The 17,336-nt window shown below is 40.8% G+C and overlaps 1 pseudogene; it reads left to right on the top strand.

The window, feature by feature from the left end:
- Positions 1-16,057: 16,057 nt before the first annotated feature.
- On the top strand, positions 16,058-16,157 carry LOC130460466 (uncharacterized; annotated as a pseudogene).
- The last annotated feature ends 1,179 nt before the right edge of the window (positions 16,158-17,336 follow it).

Genomic DNA, 17,336 nt, shown 5'->3' with positions numbered 1-17,336 from the left:
ATTTTCATAATTAATTATAATTTAATTAGAAACCTATGATTAAAAACCACCATAAAAAAATGTAAATTTAGGATAAATTTTAAATTTTATGACCTAGGCTTGAATCCATGATAATCGGAAATCAATTGAATAATAAATTTTCGATTTTTCGCCCTAAAATTATGAAATTAATATTAATTTATTAATTTGTCATTAATTTTAAGTATAAATTTTAATTTTTTATGCGATTCGTTCATATAACTTGCACGCACAAAGCAATGGACGCTTCTTGTTACCCTTAAGGGGTGTTGTATAGTGCGGGCATGCGACGACGAGCAAGGGAGCTCGTCGCCCGTGCGGCGCGAATGCAATGAGCAAGGGCATGGTGCACGAGCACAAGGCAGCAGCCCTGCCTTGTGTCGTGGGCCACGAGCTATGGACGAATGGGCATGGGCGAAGGCAAGGCACGGCAGTCGCGTGTGGGCAGCAAGCGAGCTGCGCCACAACACGCACTGCCTCGCGCAAGCGCGCGCAGCCTCGCGCGCAGCGAGCGCAAGCTCGCGTGCCACGAGCGCTGCGCCCAGCGTCGATCGCGCGCAGCGAGCGATGGCTCGCGCACAGCGAGCGATGACTCGCGTGCATCGAGCGCTGGAGCGCGCGCAGCAAGCGCTGGCGAGCGCGCACAGCGAGCGATGGCTCGCGTGCATCGAGCGCTGGCGCGCGCGCAGCGAGCACCAACTTGTGTGATGGCTTGCGATGGGTAGATGCAGCAGCTATGCGACGAGCGCATGGGCTGCGCGCACATGGCCAGCGATGGCTGTGTGCGTGTGGCCCATGGGCGTGCGATGCGTAGGGTGTTTGCATTACGATTAGATCGTTTTGAATGTTTAATTTGAAATTTTCAGTTTACGTAATTTTAATTAATTTTTAAAATTAATAATTTAAATTATTTTCTTGGATTTTAATTTTGAATATTGTAATTATAATAAATTTTATTTATTCTAATTATTTTACTAAAATTAAAATCATGAATTAATTTAAATACGACTGAAATCAAATTAAAATTTTTGGATTCAATTATAAATTTATATGGGCTTTAAATTTTAATTAAATTTGTATGTTTCCGGTTAGACTTGAAATACATTTTTATGTTTAAAATTAGTAAAGCATATGAATTTATTGGTTTAAGTGGGAGCGCTTTTTAGTCATAAACTCTTGATTAGGTCTACGAATCCTTAAGGTTAAAACAACTTGATTAGAATTAATAAGGACTGAATAATTGGTAGATTATTGGTGCCCTTGATTAATTGCTGCAAATGTTTACGTGATGCATAATGTGTTTTACTAACCAGCTATGTGGGCCATTCATGATAATGAATGGGTGAATGGTATATATTGTATATGTACTGTTTTGCAGGTTATGAAGTGACTAGTATGGCCCAAATAGGATAGAAAATATGGTCTGCGTACCATTAATTTGAATGTAATTGGTCTAAAGTACCAAAGTTGTTTTTCAATTCAAATATGGTCTGCGTACCATCAAATAGTTGTAATTAGTTTTAATTATAGCTTATCCTATTTGAAGAAAATGGTGCCTCCCACGGAGATTTTCAAGACGGACTTTGAAGTTAAAGCTTCAAGATGAAGTCGGGCCATACTAGATCACATTTATCTTATGCATGCTTTAAGTTATTTATTGCTTTAAATATGTCTTAATTATGCATGAGATTGTGGCTTGATTATGTTGCATGATTAAGGATTTTAGTTCACTTAAAATCTAACCAACATAGTAAGAGCCTTAAGTTCCAAACTTAAAAATTGAGTTAAAAGGTGCCATGCCAAAATATACACTTGCTTGGATATCCTTTACATCAATCTAGTAATAGTTTTCGCTCAGCGAGGTGTTACTTATTGGTCCTAAAGGGGCAAGGTACACAAATAATTGTGAGTACATGTTAGTTTTGGTGAAACTCAACGATATAAGTAAGGAGTCCTTTTATGTCGTGGCAAAATCGATAGGTTTACCTAATAAGTTCTTAGACGTACCTATCAACCAAGAATAGTTTCTAGACTATTAGCAAAAGGCTTTTGCTTACCTAAGATGTTTTAGGATTAAGTCGACAAACTGTGCTTAGTTCTTCAATGATTTTAGGATCTTGGAATCATTTTATTCACACCTGCCGGAACACATAACTTGAATAAAATGCTTAATAAACATTGAATTATGCATGTATGCTAGAATTTAAGTTTATTAAGAGAAACTGTGAATGGTTATTTATTTGTTTATTCTTTTCAATTGTAGTTTTTAATATGGCAAACAACAATCAAAACATCATCATGGGTTCTGAGCTTATGGTCAAGCTGAACCTGGCAAATTTTCTTGAATCGGAAGCTAAGCTAGTTGAAATATAGATTTTTAAATTTTATGCGATTCGTTCATATAACTTGCACGCACAAAGCAATGGACGCTACGTGTTACCCTTAAGGGGTGTTGTATAGAGCGGGCATGCGACGACGAGCAAGAAAGGTCGTCGCCCATGCGGCACGAATGCAATGAGCAAGGGCATGGTGCACGAGCACAAGGCAGCAGCCCTGCCTTGTGTGGTGGGCTATGAGCAATGGACGAATGGGTAATGGGCGAAGGCAAGGCACGACAGTCGCGTGTGGGCAGCAAGCGAGCTGCGCCACAACACACACTGCCTCGCGCAAGCGCGCGCAGCCTCGCGCGCAGCGAGCGCAAGCTCGCGTGCCACGAGTGCTGCGCCCAGCGTCGATGCCGCGCGCAACGAGCGCTGGCTCGCATCAAGCGAGCGCTAGCGAGCGCGCATAGCATGCGCTGGCGAGTGCACGAAGCGAGCGCTGGCTCGCTTGCATCCAGCGCTGGCGCGCGCGCAGCGAGCACATGCTCGCGTCCATCGAGCGCTGGCGCGCGCGCAGCGAGCACCAGCTCGCGCGATGGCTTGCGAAGGGTAGAAGTAGCAGCTATGCGACGCAGCGCATGGGCTGCGCGCACATGGCCAGCGATGGCTGTGTGCGTGTGGCCCATGGGCCTGCGATGCGTAGGGTGTTTGCGTTGCGATTAGATCGTTTTGAATGTTTAATTTGAAATTTTCAGTTATCGTAATTTTAATTAAATTTTAAAATTAATAATTTAAATTATTTTCTTGGATTTTAATTTTGAATATTGTAATTATAATAAATTTTATTTATTCTAATTATTTTACTAAAATTAAAATCATGAATTAATTTAAATACGACTGAAATTAAATTAAACTTTTTGGATTCAATTATAAATTTATATGAGCTTTAAATTTTAATTAAATTTGTATGTTTCCGGTTAGACTAGAAATACATTTTTATGTTTAAAATTAGTAAAGCATATAAATTTATTGGTTTGAGTGGGAGCCCTTTTTAGTCATAAACTCTTGATTAGGTCTACAAATCCTTAAGGTTAAAACAACTTGATTAGAATTAATAAGGACTGAATAATTGGTAGATTATTGGTGCCCTTGATTAATTGCTGCAAATGTTTACGTGATGCATAATGTGTTTTACTAACCAGCTATGTGGGCCATTCATGATAATGAATGGGTGAATGGTATATATTGTATATGTACTGTTTTGCAGGTTATGAAGTGACTAGTATGGCCCAAATAGGATAGAAAATATGGTCTGCGTACCATTAATTTGAATGTAATTGGTCTAAAGTACCAAAGTCGTTTTTCAAATTCAAATATGGTCTGCGTACCATCAAATAGTTGTAATTAGTTTTAATTATAGCTTATCCTATTTGAAGAAAATGGTGCCTCCCACGGAGATTTTCGAGACGGACTTTGAAGTCAAAGCTTCAAGATGAAGTCGGGCCATACTAGATCACATTTATCTTATGCATGTTTTAAGTTATTTATTGCTTTTAAATATGTCTTAAAATGCATGAGATCAAAATCTTGATTATGTTGCTTGATTAAGGATTTTAGTTCACTTAAAATCTAACCAACATAGTAAGAGCCTTAAGTTCCAAACTTAAAAATTGAGTTATAAGGTGCCATGCCAAAATATACACTTGCTTGGATATCCTTTACATCAATCTAGTAATAGTTTTCGCTCAGCGAGGTGTTACTTATTGGTCCTAAAGGGGCAAGGTACACAAATAATTGTGAGTACATGTTAGTTTTGGTGAAACTCAACGATATAAGTAAGGAGTCCTTTTATGTCGTGGCAAAATCGATAGGTTTACCTAATAAGTCCTTAGACGTACCTATCAACCAAGAATAGTTTCTAGACTATTAGCAAAAGGCTTTTGCTTACCTAAGGTGTTTTAGGATTAAGTCGAAAAACTGTGCTTAGTTCTTCAATGATTTTAGGATCTTGGAATCATTTTATTCACACCTGTCGGAACACATAACTTGAATAAAATGCTTAATAAACATTGAATTATGCATGTATGCTAGAATTTAAGTTTATTAAGAGAAACTGTGAATGGTTATTTATTTGTTTATTCTTTTCAATTGTAGTTTTAATATGGCAAACAACAATCAAAACATCATCATAGGTTCTGAGCTTATGGTCAAGCTGAACCTAGCAAATTTTCTTGAATGGGAAGCTAAGCTAGTTGAAATAGCCAGACTCAATGGACTTGAGTATGTACTGACCAATCCCATGCCAAGCTACTATGCCAGAGACATGACCCCTGAGAGATTTTACGCCTGGGATGCGGATCTCAAAAAGGTTATGAGTCTCATGCTGAACAATATCCCTGATGATTGGGCTAGAAGGTTTGTAGCCTATGAACCTTTTACGCTCATCAAGAATCTGAGGGATATCTGTCGTGGAAGCACGGAGGACAGAGACCTGAACGTCCATGAGTTGATTGAATCAATGTCTGGTCTAAAGGTTAGTTCTCCCAACAGGTGTTATAGGATGGAAGTCCAAGAAACACATGTTCAGATCCTTCGCACTAAACAGAGGGTAGGCGTCCCACTGAGGTTCCATGTGGATCTTATGCGTTCATACTTTGATCGCCTAAGTCTACTAGGAACACCAATAAGCGAAAGGATGGCAGTCTCTATCTTGCTCAATTCACTACACAGTGGGTTTGGTCGCTTCAAGCAACTATACCTAAGTGAACCAAGAGAAGAAACAGTTGCAGAATTTGTTCACCTTGTCAGAAAGGCTGAAATAATACTGGACTGTGAAGCCAAAGATTTACTCAAGGCTAGAAGGAGACCGTTCAAGAAAGGTGGAAAGTCCAAGGGCAATGCTAAATCAAAGCAGGACAAGTCCACATCAAGCTGTCTTTATTGTGATGGAATAGGCCATTACAAAAGAGAATGTCCAAAGCTAAAGGAAGATCAGAAGAACGGAACAGTCGTTCCATCTTCAGGTATTTTCGTTATAGACTGTATACTTGCTAATTCAACTTCTTGGGTATTAGATACAGGTTGTGGCTCACACTTATGTTCCAATCCACAGGGACTAAGAAGAAGTAGAAAGTTAAGCAAGGGTGAAGTCGACCTACGAGTGGGAAATGGAGCACGGATTGCTGCATTAGCTGTAGGAACTTATTATTTGTCGTTGCGCCCCCTGGGCTAGTTTTGGAACTGGAAGATTGTTGCCATGTTCCAAGTCTTACTAAAAACATCATTTTTGTTTCTTGCTTAGATGCTAAGGGATTTTCCTTTTTAATAAAAGACAATAGTTGTTCGTTTTATTTTAAAGAGATGTTTTATGGATCTGCTAGATTAGTCAATGGACTTTATTTATTAGATCACGACAAACAAGTATATAACATAAATACCAAAAAGGCCAAAAAGGATGATTCAGATCTCACCTATCTGTGGCATTGTTGATTAGGCCATATAAACTTGAAACGCTTAGAAAGACTTCAAAAGGAAGGAATTCTAGAACCATTTGACTTAGAGGATTATGGTAAATGCGAATCATGTTTACTTGGCAAAATGACAAAGCAACCTTTCTCTAAAGTTGGAGAAAGAGAAAATGAACTATTGGGTTTAATCCATACAGATGTATGTGGACCAATGAGTACAAATGCTAGAGGTGGTTTCAGCTACTTTATCACTTTCACTGATGACTTCAGTAGATATGGTTATGTCTACCTAATGAAGCATAAGTCTGAATCCTTTGACAAATTCAAGGAATTTCAGAGTGAAATTGAGAATCAATTAGGCAAGAAGATTAAGGCACTGCGGTCTGATAGAGGCGGTGAATATCTGAGCTATGAATTTGATGACCATCTGAAAGAATGTGGAATTCTATCAGAATTGACTCCTCCTGGAACACCACAATGGAACGGTGTGTCGGAACGGAGGAACAGAACCTTGCTAGACATGGTCAGGTCAATGATGAGTCAGGCCGAACTTCCATTAGAATTTTGGGGACATGCACTAAATACAGCTGCACTCACTATAAATAGAGCTCCGTCTAAAGCTGTCGAAAAGACTCCATACGAATTATGGTTTGGAAAGCCTCCAAATGTGTCTTTTCTTAAGATTTGGGGATGTGAAGTATACGTCAAATGATTAATTTCAGACAAACTTCATCCAAAATCTGACAAATGTATCCTTGTGGGCTATCCAAAGGAAACAAAGGGGTATTACTTCTACAATACATCTGAGAACAAGGTGTTTGTTGCTCGAGATGGTGTCTTTTTGGAGAAAGATCACATTTCCAAAATGACAAGTGGGAGAAAAGTAGACCTCGAAGAAATTCTAGTCGAACAACAAACTCTAGAGAATGCTCAAGATGACATTCAGGATGAAACTCAGAGATCTTTAGAAGAATCTGGTGAGAATCATGGTCAATCTAGAAATGTTACCCCGCGTAGATCGCAAAGATATAGATCTCAACCGGAAAGGTACTTAGGTATTTTGACGAACGAGAGCTATGACGTTCTATTACTTGAAAGTGATGAACCTGCGACTTACAAACAAGCTATGACGAGCCCTAGCTCCAAGCAGTGGCAAGAAGCCATGCAATCTGAATTAGACTCCATGTCTGAAAACCAAGTATGGGATTTGGTCGATTTGCCAGATGGCTACCAAGCCATTGGAAGCAAATGGGTTTTCAAACTGAAAAAGGACAAGGATGGGAAACTTGAAGTTTTCAAAGCTAGATTGGTTGCAAAAGGTTACAGGCAAGTCCACGGTGTGGATTACGATGAAACCTTTTCACCAGTTGCAATGCTAAAGTCTATTCGGATAATGTTAGCAATCGCTGCATATTACGATTACGAAATATGGCAGATGGATGTCAAAACTGCTTTCTTAAACGGCGTTTTAACAGAAACTGTGTTTATGACACAGCCTGAAGGTTTTGAGGATCCAAAGAATGCTAAAAAGGTATGCAAGCTAAAGAAGTCAATCTACGGATTGAAGCAGGCATCCAGGAGCTGGAATATACGTTTTGATGAAGCAGTCAGTGACTTTGGTTTCATCAAGAACGCGGACGAATCTTGTGTATACAAGAAGGTCAGTGGGAGCAAAATTGCTTTCCTAGTATTATATGTCGACGACATATTACTTATCGGAAATGACATTCCTATGTTGAACTCTGTCAAGATTTGGCTTGGGAAATGTTTTTCGATGAAAGATCTAGGAGAAGCACAGTACATATTGGGCATCAAGATTTACAGAGATAGATCTAAAAAGATGATTGGACTTAGTCAAAGCACTTACATCAATAAGGTGCTTGATAGGTTCAAGATGGCGGACTCCAAGCGAGGCTACCTACCCATGTCTCATGGAATGACTCTAAGCAAGACTCAGTGCCCAAAAACACTTGATGAGCGTAGACGAATGAATGGGATTCCATATGCATCATTGATTGGTTCAATAATGTATGCTATGATATGTACACGCCCGGATGTTGCGTACGCACTCAGTGCTACGAGCAGATACCAGTCAGACCCAGGAGAGGCGCATTGGACTGCTGCCAAGAACATTCTGAAGTACCTGAAAAAGCACAAAGATGATTTCCTGGTCTATGGTGGAGATGATGAATTAATTGTTAAAGGCTATACGGACGCAAGTTTCCAAACCGACAAAGATGATTTCAGATCACAGTCTGGGTTTGTCTTCTGCCTCAACGGAGGAGCAGTAAGCTGGAAAAGTGCTAAGCAAAGCACCATTGCGGATTCTACAACTGAAGCGGAGTACATTGCTGCACATGAAGCAGCAAAGGAAGCTATATGGCTAAGGAAGTTCATAGGTGAACTCGGTGTAGTCCCCTCCATTAAAGGACCAATAGCCCTGTATTGTGATAATAACGGAGCTATTGCACAGGCAAAGGAGCCTAGACACCACCATAGAGTCAAGCATGTACTTCGTAGATTTCACCTTCTACGAGAGTTCGTTGAAAGAAAAGAAGTCGAGATAAGCAAAATTGGTACTGATGACAACATATCAGATCCATTAACTAAACCTCTGCCGCAGGCGAAGCACAACTCGCACACTGCAGCTATAGGAATCAAGCATATTGGAGAATGGCTTTGATGTCTCTGTTTAATGTTTTAAAGTTTTAGAGTTTAAATCTTTGTAAAACATTATTGGTTAATCATTCACAATAAATGAAAAGAATTCATTTTTTCATTTAATTTGTGGTTTATTAAATGATGAGTCCCTTCAATTTGACGATATATTCAAGATAGACTGTCAGGACCAGTCCTGTGACTAAGAAATGTCTATCAAGTGAACTTGAATGTCAAAGGTTGAAAATGGTCCCTAGTCGGAGTTTTCTATAAAATTGGACGCATAGAAAACGTTAGACGATTAGAATGCAAGATGACTAGTAGTTCTGTTTCTTGAACTATGTGGACATGGCAATGTCATAATCATTTGCATAGATACTTACTTTGGGAAGACTAGTATCGGACAAGACCTATGAAACTTTACTGTAAGAGATGAAAATCTGTCATAAGTAAATTTCATTAAAATTATTAGACACTAAATCCTCAATACCTGAGTGATTTGAGGTTACTTGTTTGAGAACTGGTTGCTTTGACGTTGACCAACCGTCGCACCGTAAAAGGAGGCTATAAAGGCAACGCTCAGGTAATCACCTATCAAACGAAGTCTAATCTCAAGATCGCAAGATTGGGATTGTCCTCCCATAAATCGGGATAAGATGCTTAAAAGTTGTACAAGGCCACTCGGAGAGCTAGAAACTGTGAAATGCATGGCCGTGCTCGGATGAATCATAGGCTATGATTATCTGTTTATTTGATCAGTTGAACTCTGAAACCGAGGAACACCTCTGGACATAATAAGGATGACAACTCTTACCTTATGTTCAAGAGCAAGCATCGAGCGACAAAGGAATTAGGAAATGCACACTTGTCCCTAAGGACAAGTGGGAGATTGAAGGAAATAATGCCCTTGGTCCAAGTATGCATTCTATGTTAAGTCTAATAAATGCGGTTCAGTATTAATTAACAAGTTAATAATTCAGTGAGATCAAGTGAGCTGAATGCCTAGCTAGAGGCCGCTTCAGTTCAAGTGGAATTAATGATATTAATCCACAGCTTACTCTTGACTGAACCCGTAGGGTCACACAAATAGTACGTAAATGGATCAAGTATTTAATGGCATTAAATACTCCAACTATGGATATTCGGAATCGACGGATCTTGGTTTCAGTGGGAGCTGAGATCGTCACAGGCAAGAAATGAATACTCCGGAAACGATGATATTGCCGGAAACGGAAATATGGATCGTATCGGAAATATAAATATTATCCAAGTCGTAGATGTTGCCGGAAACGGAAACATGGTACGTATCGGGAAATATTATCGGAAATGGAAATATTGCCGGAATCGGAAATATTGCCGGAAACGGAAATATTGTCTGAATCGGAAATATTATCGGAATCGGAAAATAATTCCGGAAACGGAAATATTAAATATTTGTTCGAAACGGAAATTAATTCCGGAATCGGAAATGTTAAATATTGTTCGTATCGGAAATATATTCCGGAATCGGGAATTTAATCGGAAGCGTATCGTACGAATAAGCATCGGACGAGGCCTGCCGGACGAGGGCCCAGCACGAAGCCAGGCCATCGCCCAGCAAGCCAAGCGCGCCACACGAACAGCCAAGGCCACGCCAGGCCCAGCGCAAGGCCAGGCCCAGCAGGCCGTGGCAGCGCGCGCAGCGCGCGCAGCTGCGAGCAGTGGGCTGCGAGCATTGCTGCAGCTCGCGTGGGCTTGTAGCTCGCGTGGGCCGTGCGGCCGTGTGGGCTGTGCGCGGGCATGGCCTGCACGCTTGCAGGTCATGCTCGCGTAAGTGTTTGTGTTCGCATACGAAACCTAAAACGTGCAGAATTCGTTTAATGATTAAATTCCTAATTCTATTTGATAAATTAATTAAATAAGAGTTTTATTATAATTCTAATTTAATTAATTCGTATCCTAATAGGATTCCAATTCTCTTTCCATACCCCTATAAATATGTGGCCTGGGTTCACAATTTATAACGAGTTATTCAAGTATTCAAAGTGAGTTTTTTAGAGAAAAATTCAGTCACACATCTTGCTCAAAAGTGCCGAAAATTTATAGTACCTTAGGGGCGATTCTAGTTGGTCAATCTTAAGGCGGATCCGGACGTGCTGTGGACTATCTACGGAGGGACGACACTTGGAGTCCTAAAGACTTGTTCTTGTTCGGTTCGGGCGCAGCTAGGGAAGGCACGCAACAAAGAGTATGCATCTAAACTATGCTAAATGATTATGTGTAAATAATATGTATTCCTGGCTTAATGGTTGTTTCCGCATGATTTATGAATTGTCATATGTATCATAACCTAACAGCTCACTCAACTGTTGTAGCCGCTTTTCACCGGCTAGCCTAGCATCCATGTTGAGTTGCTTGATCGCCCAGTAAGCCTTATACTCCAATTCTACCGGCAAGTGGCATGCTTTACCATACACCAACCGATACGGGGAAGTTCCAATAGGTGTCTTGAAACCAGTTCTATACGCCCATAGAGTATTATCAAGCTTGTCGCTCCAATCCTTCCTAGACTTTGCCACCACTTTCTCAAGTATAGATTTGATCTCCCGGTTGGAGACCTCAACTTTCCCACTCGTCTGAGGGTGGTAGGCTAGTCCTGTACGATGGTAGACCTCATATTTGCGCAGGAGCGCATCCAGATGCTTCTCATGGAAGTGTGAACCCCCATCACTGATCAAAGCCCTTGGTACTCCAAATCTGGGGAAGATGATTTTCTTGAATAGGGAGATGATTGTCTTAGCATCGTTAGTAGGCGAGGCAACGGCTACTACCCACTTGGACACATAATCTACAGCAACAAGGATATACAGATTACCCTTGGATGATGGGAATGGTCCCATGTAGTCTACCCCCACACATCAAAAATCTCGACCTCAAGAATCCCGTTCTGTTGCATCTCATGCCTCCTCGAGATAGCGCCGGCCCTCTGGCACGCATCACAAGTCATAATAAAAGCCTGTGCATCCTTGAACATAGTAGGCCAGTAGAAACCGCATTGCGACAACTTAGCATTAGTCTTCGAAGGTAAATGGTGACCTCCATAAGGCGAAGAATGACACCTATTGATAATACCATGGACTTCCCATTCTGGAACACATCGCTTATACAACCCTTCAGCAGTTTCACGGAACAAATAAGGATCATCCCAAAAGTAGAACTGAACATCACGTAGGAACTTCTTCTTCTGTTGATATGTAAGATCGGACGGAAGAATACCCCCTACAATGTAGTTCGCATAGCCTGCGAACCATGGTGACTAACTGGAAAGTGCAAGTAAGTGATCATCCGGAAATGAATCATCGATCGGTGTAGACACTTTACCATCATCATACCTCAATCTAGAAAAGTGGTCTGCAACCACGTTCTCAGCCCCTTTCTTGTCGCGGATCTCTAGATCAAACTCCTGTAGCAGTAGTATCCATCGAATAAGCCTAGGCTTGGCTTCCTTTTTGGAGAGCAGATACTTAAGGGCCGCATGGTCAGTGCAGACTATCACCTTGGACCCAATCAGATAAGTGCGGAATTTATCCAAGGCATAGACTATGGCTAGAAGCTCCTTCTCTATAGTAGCATAATTAACCTGAGCTTCATCTAAGGTCTTACTAGCATAGTAGATAGCATGCAAGACCTTTTCCTTTCTCTGACCCAAAACTGCCCCAACTGCGTGCACTTGCATCACACATTATCTCGAACGGGAGATCCCACTCGGGAGAACGGATGATATGAGCCGAAATTAATGCCTGTTTAATCCTGTCAAAAGCCTCAAGGCAAGCATCAATAAACACAAATGGGGCATCCGTGAGGAGGAGATGGGTCAGTGGTTTAACAATCTTAGAAAAATCCTTGATAAAGCGGCGATAAAACCCCGCATGACCAAGAAAACTTCTAACACCCTTCACATTAACTAGAGGGGGCAATTGTTCAATCACTTGGACCTTAGCTCGATCCACCTGGATGACCTTATCAGATATTAAATGTCCCAAGACCACCCCTTCAGTAACCATGAAATGACACTTTTCCCAATTTAGGACCATGTTACATTCTTCACACCTTTTCAATACTTTAGTCAAATTAACCAAACAGGAATCAAAAGAAGTACCATAGAAACTAAAGTCATCCATAAACACTTCCATGATAGACTCAATAAACTCAGAAAAGATGCTCATCATGCAACGTTGAAATGTAGCAGGTGCATTACACAGACCAAAGGGCATCCTACGATATGCATAGTACCAAAGGGACAGGTGAAAGTGGTCTTTTCCTGGTCGTCTGGATGTATGGGGATTTGGAAAGAACCAGAATAACCATCCAGATAACAGAAAAACTTGTGACAGGTTAACCTTTCCAACATTTGATCAATAAAGGGAAGGGGAAAGTGGTCTTTTTTAGTAGCAACATTCAGACGCCTATAGTCAATACACATGCGCCACCCTGTAACTACCCTAGTTGGGATCAACTCATTTTTCTCATTTCTAACCAAAGTCGTCCCCCCTTTCTTTGGGACTACCTGAACAGGACTCGCCCACTTTGAATTAGACACAGCATAAACAATACCCGCATCAAGAAATTTCATAACTTCAGCTTTTACAACATCTTGCATGATGGGGTTCAAACGACGATGGGGTTGAATGCATGGCTTTTGATTATCATCTAGATGTATCCTATGCATGCAAAAATCCGGGCTAATACCCTTTAAATCGTCAATACTGTACCCAATGACCTTTTTGTGCTTTTTCAACACATTAAGAAGTTGGGACAACTGGTCTGCATCAAGTGCGGTACTAACAATTACAGGGCAAAGTTGTTCATCATCCAAAAATTCATATTTCAGGTTGGCAGGAAGAGGTTTAAGTTCGGGTTTCTTTATCTCTTTTGCAGAACAAACTGACCGAACTAACCTCCTCACCTTGTTGCTCTTCTCGGGTTCAAGCTCTCCATCATCAAGAGCTAACTCTAGAGCAACCACTTCAGCATTCCAAGAACTTCTATCACCTGCAGGAGATTCACAACAAAGCACTGCCTCCAAGGGATCCCTTTCGAGAACTTGGGAGACGTTAGCTCGCACAACAAAATCAACTACATCAATTCGATAGCATTGTTCTTCCTCTAGCATAGGACTCTTTAAGGCACTATTCAGATTAAAAGTAACCTTATCATCCCCAACAGACAAAGTCAATTTCCCACTTTTAACATCAATGACCACCACTGCCGTGTGAAGGAAGGGTCTACCTAAGATAATGGGAATTTGAGAGTCCTCTTGCATGTCTAGTACTACAAAGTCCACAGGTATATAGAATTTACCTACTCTAACGGGGACGTCCTCTAAAACACCTAAGGGGTGTTTAACAGAATGGTCGGCCATTTGCAGAGTGATATTAGTAACTTTAAGCTTACCCATGTTCAATTTAGTGCAAACAGACAAAGGCATGACAGACACACTAGCACCTAAATCACATAAAGCCTTATCAATAAAAATGGTGCCAATGTTACATGGGATGGAAAAACCCCCGGGGTCTTTAAGTTTAGGTGGAGACTTGTTCTGTAAATAAGCACTACATTCCTCAGTAAAAGCTACAGTCTCTACCTCACAAAAAGCACGTTTCCTGGTCAAAATATCTTTCATAAACTTAGCATATGCAGGAACCTGTAAAATCAATCCAGTAAAAGGATCTGTTACCTGCAAGTTTTTTACCACATCCAAGAATTTGCCAAACTGTTTGTCTAGCTTACTCTTGAGTTGCCGGTTTGGGAATGGGAGTACAATAGGTGGTACTTGAATATTTGTCCCCTTCTTAACCTCAGTTGTAGCCTCTTTTTCACATACTACCTTTTCAGCTTGTTTACCATTCATGACTACCTTTGGTGTTTCCTCATTAACCAGATCACTAGCAGACACCTCAGAATCAACCTCGACGGGCATAGAAGGACCGTCATAACCTCTTCCACTCCGCAGTGTAATAGCATTTGCAATTTCTGTATTCTCAGGTTGTGAAGGGAGTTGACCTTGGGGTCTCCCTGCAAGAGTAGTAGCCATTTGTGCCAACTGTGTATCAATGATCTTATTATGGGCGGTAAGAGCATCAATTTTAGCATCCTTTTCACTCAGAGACTTCTGCATCTGCAACATCATGTTCCTCATCTCCACTAGCATAGGATCGGACTGTTTGGGTTGGGGTTGTGGTGGTGGAGGTGGAGTGTGTTGTCTACGGAACCCAGGTGGTCCACTAGACTGTTGGTTGTAGTTACTCCGTGGTTGGTATGGTTGTTGTTGTGTTGGTTGGTATTAGAGATGGCAGCGGGTCCAGGACCCTGTCGGACCCTACCCTAAAATTAGGGTATGGGTCTTTATTTTTTAGACCCCATAGGGTAAGGGTAGGGTATGGGCATATGCTGTTTTTTTAGGGTAGGGTAAGGGTCTTAATTTTTCAGACCCGTACCCCTACCTATACCCTACCCGCGAACCCTTAAGACCCATACCCTACCCATACCCTATATTTAGACCCGCTTAAATTTTGTTATTTTTATGTACTTCACTTTTTTTTGTAGGATCTTGATGATGAAGTAGATGATGATATGGACGATAACTACTACTAAAGTACTGAAAGGATGCCTATTTATTAACATTAATGTTGTGTAGTTAAGAATGTGGGATTTTGTAACTTATGAGCTTCGTACTTTAAGATGTATTGTGTTTAAGGAAAGACAATGATAATTTTTGAAGACTAGCTATTTATTTGTTTTAAAATGCCTTATTAATCGTTGTTCTTGTATTATTTTTGCATATTACATACAATTGCATACAAAAAAGGAAATAAAAGTTATAGTTTAACGCGGACCCGCATAAGACCCTAGACCCTACTCATACCCTGTTGGACCCATAGGGTCCGGGTAAGGGTCTTATAATTTTAGACGCTATAGGGTAAGGGTAGGGTATGGGTATATGTCAAAAAATTAGGGTCCGGGTCCGGGTATTACTAGACCCTACCCAGACCCTACCCATTGCCATCCCTAGTTGGTATGGTTGCTGTGGTGGTGGAGGGTGTTGAACCTGATGGGGGTTCTGAATATTAGTACTCCTGTATGATAGTAGGGGATTGTTCTTATACCCCTCATTGTAAGAATTGGAGTACGGATTATTCTGTTTGTAGGCCTGAAATGCATTACATTGTTCAATGGAGCTCCTACATTCCTGTGCATAGTGACCAAACATCCCACAACTATCACAGACATTGACGGTTTGAGAATTCATTGCAGCTACACTAACAGGTTGAGCAGATTGAGCATTTGTTGCTTGCATATTATCAAACTTGTAATATAAAGCAGTCAATTGGGCAGTTAGTTGTTCTATGGAATTCAAGTCATGGTTACCACCCTTGTTAGATAGACCTCTAGGATTCCCATACTGGGCATTATGAATGGCCATCTCCTAAATCACCTCCATAGCCCTAGTCACTGCAAGTTGCATGAATCTCCCACTAGCAGCTGAATCCAGAATAAGTCTAGACTCATTACCCAGACCATTATAAAATTGTTGAATCAAGAACCCAGTCACTCAAACCATGGTGTGAGCACTCTCTCTGTAAATCCTTGAACCTTTCCCAGACCTCGAACAAACTCTCATCCGCTTGTTGAGTAATAGAAATGATCTGGCTCCTCAAACGAGCTGTCTTCTCAGGCGGGAAATACTTTACATAGAATGCAAGTGCCAAAGACTCCCAGTTAGTAATTTTCATGGCTGCTCGATTCAACCCATTGATCCACAACTTTGCCTTCCCACTCAGAGAGAACGGGAAAAGCATCTCCATAGTTTGCTCCGGAGTCACATTCTTCTGCTTAATGGTAGAGCAATATTGGATGAAGGATTGAATGTGAAGATTTGGGTCTTCACCTACTTCCCCACCGAACTGGCGTCTCTCAATCATGTTAATCAATGCAGGCTCAATCTTGAAAGTCTCAGCTGCAATAGAAGGCATGATTGCCTTGGGTAGCACAGACAGACTTGGCTTAGAATAGTCTGTAAGCCGCGGTTCAACTGTCTCTGGTGTTTCATCACCCATCTCTATCTCTGTATCTGTATCTGAAGGAAAAAGATCTCCAATAATATGATCAGAATCAGAGTTAGAGTAATTCCCACACTCTGCAACAAAGTTTCTTCGTCTACTGAAGGTCCTTTTTGGTTCAGGATCGAACGGAGTAAGATTACTAGTACCTACGGTCTTGGGCATAGACAAAGAAACTACAAACGGGTGTGAGATCCAGTCTCAAGGAACGGGAGTTCCTTGAGAAGTAACAAACAATAATCTAGAATAAACAATTAATAACAGAAAATAAAACCGTTTCTCCGGCAACGACGCCAAAATTTTACAGGCTAAATCGCACTCCTTTCAAAGATAAACCTAATGTTCACCAACTAAAAATATAGCAAGGGAAGTAGGGATCGTATCCATAGGGAAACAGTGTTCTTTCTACTACTCATCAACAAGTCTAGACTATTGGTAACAAGGGAATAGGTTTGGTTTGTAAATTAAAACTAAGAAAATAATTAAATCAGAAAATATCAATATTAAGGGAATCTAGTGTAACGGTTCACCATAAATGCAGACCGGGATTGGACAATGGACAAAACAATCAATCAACAATCACAACTAAGAAAACATGCACATCTCGAATCTTATGAATTCCTTAGGAAAATATAACTAGCAGGCTCTCTCTATGTACTAGAAGCAATTCCTATCTAATAGCCACAGACCAAAAACATCAGATTTATACCTCTCGGCGCATAATCTAAGGTTAATCAAACTCAATCAAAATAGTCCGGCCGAACAGAATTGAC

Source organism: Spinacia oleracea, chromosome 4 (assembly GCF_020520425.1).
Source record: "Spinacia oleracea cultivar Varoflay chromosome 4, BTI_SOV_V1, whole genome shotgun sequence".
Lineage (NCBI taxonomy): Eukaryota > Viridiplantae > Streptophyta > Magnoliopsida > Caryophyllales > Amaranthaceae > Spinacia > Spinacia oleracea.
Note: the sequence above shows the minus strand (reverse complement) of the source record. Positions and strands in the feature narration are given on the sequence as shown.